The sequence below is a fragment of the Pinus tabuliformis genome, chromosome 2_1 (assembly GCF_031772625.1).
Source record: "Pinus tabuliformis cultivar Carrire ecotype Pingquan chromosome 2_1, CPIR1, whole genome shotgun sequence".
Lineage (NCBI taxonomy): Eukaryota > Viridiplantae > Streptophyta > Pinopsida > Pinales > Pinaceae > Pinus > Pinus tabuliformis.
Window position 1 is genome coordinate 530,622,626 of NC_142299.1, and position 6,491 is coordinate 530,629,116.

Here is a 6,491-nt window from a genome sequence, read left to right on the forward strand (position 1 = left end):
TTTGGAATGAAAAGCATTGCCAACCCTGGAAAGGAAGATTCATCTTCTGAATTCTCTTACTTTATATCTTCAAATGTATACTCTAGTGCGAATGGTCTTCAAATATAAGCAGGTGGACAATTACAATTGTATTCTCGTCTCTGAAGGATATCAAACATATGCTCTAAAATCACATGTTTTTTTCTAGATAGTTTGGAATCTCGTTTGGCTTGTGTAGAGGGATTTCTTATGAGTGATTGCCTCTAGTGACCTCATAGATCCTCCTTGATCTAATGCTTAGGCGCCATCTACAATCTATTTCCCAACCACGATTAACAATGTAGAAATTTAATGTTTTTGGAAACAATTTTGGAGGGTCTTCAATGAGATTGCTAAGGTATTGCTTTTTGGCTTCTTGGATTCTTTGTTTGTATCCTCAACATGTTTTATTCTAGGTGTGATTTGGTTGAATAACTCCTCTTGGTTGATATGTGGGGTAGTACTAGTGAGATCTTCTCCTATATTAAGCTTTTGATTTGGTTGTGGATGATATGGTATTGTTATGGCATTATGAGTTTATGGTGGTTCTTGGTTCAAGGCGTTTTTTCTGGTCATTGCAAATGAATACTATGGATTTGGTTCCTCGTTATGTTTTGACATGGTGGTGGACTAGGTGTGTATAAGGTGTGTTGCCTGCATGTTGTCTTTGCGATTTCTTTGTACCTCATGGCATCTTGGTTGTAACCTGGACAACATTGTTTTATACTCTGGTGGTGAGGATATATTTCCCTAGTGTTTTGTTGGTCTCGCTAGCACCGGCTATTGCATGGACATATATTTTCCGATGTGGAAATTAAATTATGATGATTTTTTAATGGCATGGAGGTGCTTTGCTTAGTTCGTTTCGATGGCATTGGATATTGCCCGGACAACTATTTTCTTACGTGGAAATCAATTTTTGGTGACTTCTAGGGATGCATGGAGAAGTACTTGCGGACTTAGTCTCTTTTTGTCCTATTTGTATATATTATGGAAATGATCAATATAATTATGCCTAGATGTGCTAGATTGAGCATTTTGCTATTTTGCTTTGAATGTACTTGGTTGTTTGATTTATTATGGTTTTTTAGTACACTAGGTAGATTTAAATGACAATCTCTCTAATCTCCTTTTTCCAATAAAATATAAATTCAATTTATAAAAAAAAAAATGTAGATATGGTGTTTTTTTATAAACTAAGGCGTCCAAATAAGTTGGAAATTTAAATGATTAGTTACTTATTTACAACCAATCATATAATTTATATTTTTAAGGCATCCAAATAAGTTGGAAATTTAAATAATTAGTTAGTTTCTATATTTAAATGATTAGTTACTTATTTACAACCAATCACATAATTTATATTTTTATAGATATCATTAATTTATATATATTATATATATTTGACGTAATCATATTTCTACTTATAACTAATTATTTATACAATGTAATATCTCATTAATAATAAATGAAGGAGATTTTCCAAAATTTATATAGATATATGGCGTGTTACAAACATTTTTTTATTAATATATGTTCATATTACTTACTGATTGTGAAATTAACTTATTGATTTAAAAATTGTGTTTTAAATTTATAGTTAACTCATTAATTTAAAAATGGTGTTTTAAGTTTATATTCTTAACTATATGTTATATTTCTTTTTTTCCCTTTAATTCCAAATGCCGTCAATTTGTTTTTTATATAATGTGTATTGTTTTTATCAAAGATTCCAAATCTTATGGTTATTTCAACAAATTATGCGTGTATTTTTAACATCAAATAAATTAGGGTTATTTCAACAATGACTCTTGTTAAAATAATAAACAATAATAAATAATGATTTATATATTCAAAAGTGATGGGCCTTCTCAAAATAATCACGGCACAGCTTCTCGGCTGCTACTCCCACACGGGACACACCAATTTGTGACATTGAGAGACATCGAGCATCTCTAACCACGTACAATGTTCAATACCTTCCACTTCTTCTAAGTCAAAGCACTTACAAACACTTAGCTTCCGAAGATTTGTGGCCTGGCCTAACCCCCATATGCTCTTCAGATTCACACAGTGCGCTGCCGATAACCCCTCCAAGGATACCAATGTTTCCAAACTAGGCAGCTCTTCTAACCCAAAGCAGTTAGAAACAATTAGGATTCTGAGCTTTGTCACCTGCGCCGACGCTCGTATGCCTTTCAGTTTCTTACATCCACCAGCCCATAACTTCTCCAAGGATACCAATGTTTCCAAACTAGGCAGCTCTTCTAACTCAGAGCACTCACGAACATTTAGGCTTCTGAGCTTTGTCACCTGTGCCGACGCTCGTATGCCTTTCAGTTTCTTACATCCATCAGCCCATAACTGCTCTAAGGATACCAATGTTTCCAAACTAGGCAGCTCTTCTAACTCAGAGCACTCACGAACACCTAGGAATCTGAGCTTTGTCACCTGTGCCGACGCTTGTATGCCTTTCAGTTTCTTACATCCACCAGCCCATAACTTCTCCAAGGATACCAATGTTTCCAAACTAGGCAGCTCTTCTAACTCAGAGCAGTTAGAAACATGTAGGTATCTTAGCTTTGTGGCCTGCGCCGACGCTCGTATGCCTTTCAGTTTCTTACATCCATCAGCCCTTAACTTCTCCAAGGATACCAATGTTTCCAAACTAGGCAGCTCTTCTAACTCAGAGCAGTTAGAAACATATAGGTATCTTAGCTTTGTGGCCTGCGCCGACCCTGGTATGCCTTTCAGTGTCTTACATCCATTAGCGCATAACTGCTCCAAAGATACCAATGTTTCTATACTTGGTAGCTTTTCTAGCTCATAGCACCCAGAAACATTTAGGATTTTAAGCTTTGTCACCTGTGCCGACGCTCGTATGCCTTTCAGTTTCCTACAGCTATTAGCCCTTAACTTCCAAGGATACCAATGTTTCCAAACTAGGCAGCTCTTCTAACTCAGAGCACTCACGAACATTTAGGACTCTGAGCTTTGTCACCTGTGCCGACGCTCGTATGCCTTTCAGTTTCTTACATCCATCAGCCCTTAACTTCTCCAAGGATACCAATGTTTCCAAACTAGGCAGCTCTTCTAACTCAGAGCAGTTAGAAACATGTAGGTATCTTAGCTTTGTGGCCTGCGCCGACCCTGATATGCCTTTCAGTTTCTTACATCCATTAGCGCACAAATACTCCAAGGATACCAATGTTTTCATACTGGGCAGCTCTTCCAACTGAGAACACAAAGAAACATCCAGTGATCTGAGCTTTGTAGCCCGCTCCAACCCGGTTATGCTTCTCAATTTCTCACATTGTCTTACCCGCAGCTCCTCCAAATATATCGGAAACTGCAAAAACAAAATGTTCATCATTCTCATCTGTAGAACCTTTTGAATTCATTCCAAACACAAATGTCGTGCAGCTGTAATAGCTGCTAAATATATAAACGCTAACCCAACAAATTTCTATTTACCTGTGATTCACTTTTCTCGTTCCACAATAGAGCCATTAATTCGCATTTGTACAGATGTAGAATCCTTAAATTCTTCACTGAAACCCAGGAAGGCAGGGAAGAGTGAGGACATCTGTTCCACCTGAGGCATGATAGGTTTGGTGGCTTCGCCTTCCTCAAAATGGATTCCAGGTGACAACCTTCCATATCAAGAATTTGCACACTCCTGAAACTGCGTTCCAAGACAGCATTTTCAGTATCAACAACGCCAAATACATCATCAGCATCATCCTGGCCACTATATTCACCGGGAACCATCCCAATTCCGCGGAAGGTTATTTCCTGTCCATTGTTGAAAAACAATCGTTATTATTTGTTCATTCAACAAACAATCACAGACTTTTAGTGAATAATCTTTAAAGGATTGAATGACTGAACACTTACAGATGATTGGTGTGACAAATTATGGATGAGGTTCTTTGCTATTAAAAGACGACGAGGCAACGAGGACGCCGCAACCTGTCTTCCCAGGTCTCTTAGGTGGTCGTGCATATGTATACGATTTGCTTGGTCCACTTCTACAAGAGATTTGTCCTGTAGATTTAGAAACCCCCGATTTCCTCTCCAGCCCGATGAGTTCCATATGCTTATTGCGGCATCTCTGTTGTTATATCGCAAAAAGCATGCAATGTCTAAGAATATATCTTTTTCCTCTTGATTGAGGGAGTTATAGCTTATTTTAAATGTGTCCTGTATAGCACTGGGAGCTATTTGTCTAAGACTCTCCCATTCTTCTTTCCACTGAGATATATCTTTACCATAAAGAAGTGCCCCAAATATTTTTAAAGATAGGGGCAATCCATTACAATAATCTATGAACTTATCTACCAGAGATTTAAATTCTGGGAGAGGAAATGCTTGGCTGAAGGCATGGGAACAAAAGAGCTCTAAGGAGTGCTCTTTCTTAAGTCCTGAGAGGCTATAAATTGATGAATTTTCAACTTTTAAGCTTCTCAAAACATTCTTATCTCTAGTTGTAATCAATATTAAGCTCTCTGAATTGAGAACATCAGACTGGGGCAAAAATGCCTTCACCTGATCCACAACGTCAACATCATCTAAGATCACTATGGCTTTACAAGATTTGAGAGGCTCTATAAGCATCCCCTTACCTGCTTATTGAAGCCAATCAAGCTATTAAGAAGTTGACTCTGCAACAAATGTAAAGACCCATTGGTTGTATGATCTCTGACATCACATAAAAAACAACTTCTATCATAATCTGATTTCTTCTTATTGAAGAATGCTGTGGCAAGTGTTGTCTTTCCCACACCACCTAACCCTACAATCCCTAAGATCTGGGGTTTTCGGCCCTGTTGTTGCGTCAACTGGACTGTATCTTCAAAATCTTTCAGTTTGTCATCGAGGCCTGTTGGATACTCCGCCACGAACAAATCTGGCTTTGGCACCCTTTCCAACAGACATTCAACCACCTCATCGAGCAGTTCCAGCACCAATTCCTCGCTGGAGAAATTAAGTAGACCTAGTGAGAAACAAACGTCTATGCCTATAAAATACAACCATAAGGATAGGGAAGGTTTGAGTTTTTACCCGTCATTGTCCTTCTGCAGCTCGAACCCGCTCTTGTTTGCAACTTGACGGAGTGCATTTCTCCATTCTTCAATAGTGCTGGGATCATGTCGCCCCTTCTTTTCATGAGTTTGTAGAGCTTCACCATAGAGGCCCTGCATCCACCGAACGTTCGCTGGACTAACGCGGTAAAACACAGGAATTATGGGAGCATTGGACTTTAACATCAGAAGGAGCTCATTGAGGCACCAATCCGATTCAGCGTATCGAGGAGAAAAGATCGCCACGTGAACTGAGGCGGTCCTAATAGCGTCTGCGAGTTGAGAAGAAATTTCACATCCCCCTTGCATCTCCTCCTCATCGAAGAAAGCCGTCAATCCTTTCTCGCGAAGGCGACGGTAGAGAGACCTGGCGAAGGTTTTCTTCACATCAACCCCGCGATGGTTCATGAAAACTTGGTGGGATTTGTTGCTGGAATTAGCAGCAGCGGAGGAGAAGGTGGAGGATGAAGATGATGCCATTGCCGAGATCAAAACAGAAATTAAGGTAGTAATGGTTGGATGCTATGGACGCAGAGTCTGCACAGAGACGATTCACTGTTTTAAAAGCGCAGAGAAATTGTAGAAGATTGGGTACTAAAAGGGCATGAGGAATGTGGAAAAATTGGCGTGCACCTGTATCCCTGTAATATCTAGATTAAACCTTCACCTGTTGTAACCGACATCGACCATAGAATATGGCCATATGCAACGCGTTTTTGATGTCAAAGATAAGACGTTGATGGACCCCACACGCATTGGTCTAAAAGATAAGACGCACACGGACCCCACACGCATTGATCAAAAAGACAAGACGCATGGACCCCACACTCATTCACAAGTGCTGTTTATCACCCGAGTCCCACCTCAAGCTTTGTCGTAATATCTCATTATTATATAAATATTTGAAATCTAAAAAATGTTGTTTATATAGACGTAGTCTTTAACGCGACTTTTTGAAAGCCTTTCCGGCGATTTTTTCCGGTGAAAATCCGGCAGTGATTTATCGGAATCTAAGTTTGATAGCTAATTTCTGCACAATGAAAGCGTCCCAGGGGTTTTCCAGGGTGCTGAATCCGAATATGCAGTTAAAAAACCATTTTAACTGCAAAAAATCATGATTTCATCTCAATTTCTTCCGCCGGATTCCGTCACCGGAATCTCAAAAAGTCGCATTATAGACAACTCCGTTTATATATATATATATATATATTTTAATTAATGTAGTAATTATATGTAATTTTAAAAGTATTTTAATGTAGTAATTGTATGTAATTTTAAAAGTATCTTAATTTAGTGATCATAGGTAATTTTAAAACTATTTTAGCTTAATATTTTGGGGGAAAATTATTTTTAAATTATAAATTATTTTTTATATTTAATTTTTGAATT

At 38.3% G+C, this 6,491-nt stretch overlaps 1 pseudogene across 1 annotated transcript; it reads right to left on the bottom strand.

The window, feature by feature from the left end:
• Positions 1-2,591: 2,591 nt before the first annotated feature.
• LOC149201327 (disease resistance protein Roq1-like) lies at positions 2,592-5,913 on the bottom strand (annotated as a pseudogene). The gene is made up of 4 exons (XR_016253864.1): positions 5,083-5,913; positions 3,916-4,995; positions 3,493-3,813; positions 2,592-3,367 (listed from the first exon to the last, which is right to left on the bottom strand). The product of XR_016253864.1 is annotated as a disease resistance protein Roq1-like (transcript).
• Between the last annotated feature and the right edge of the window lie 578 nt (positions 5,914-6,491).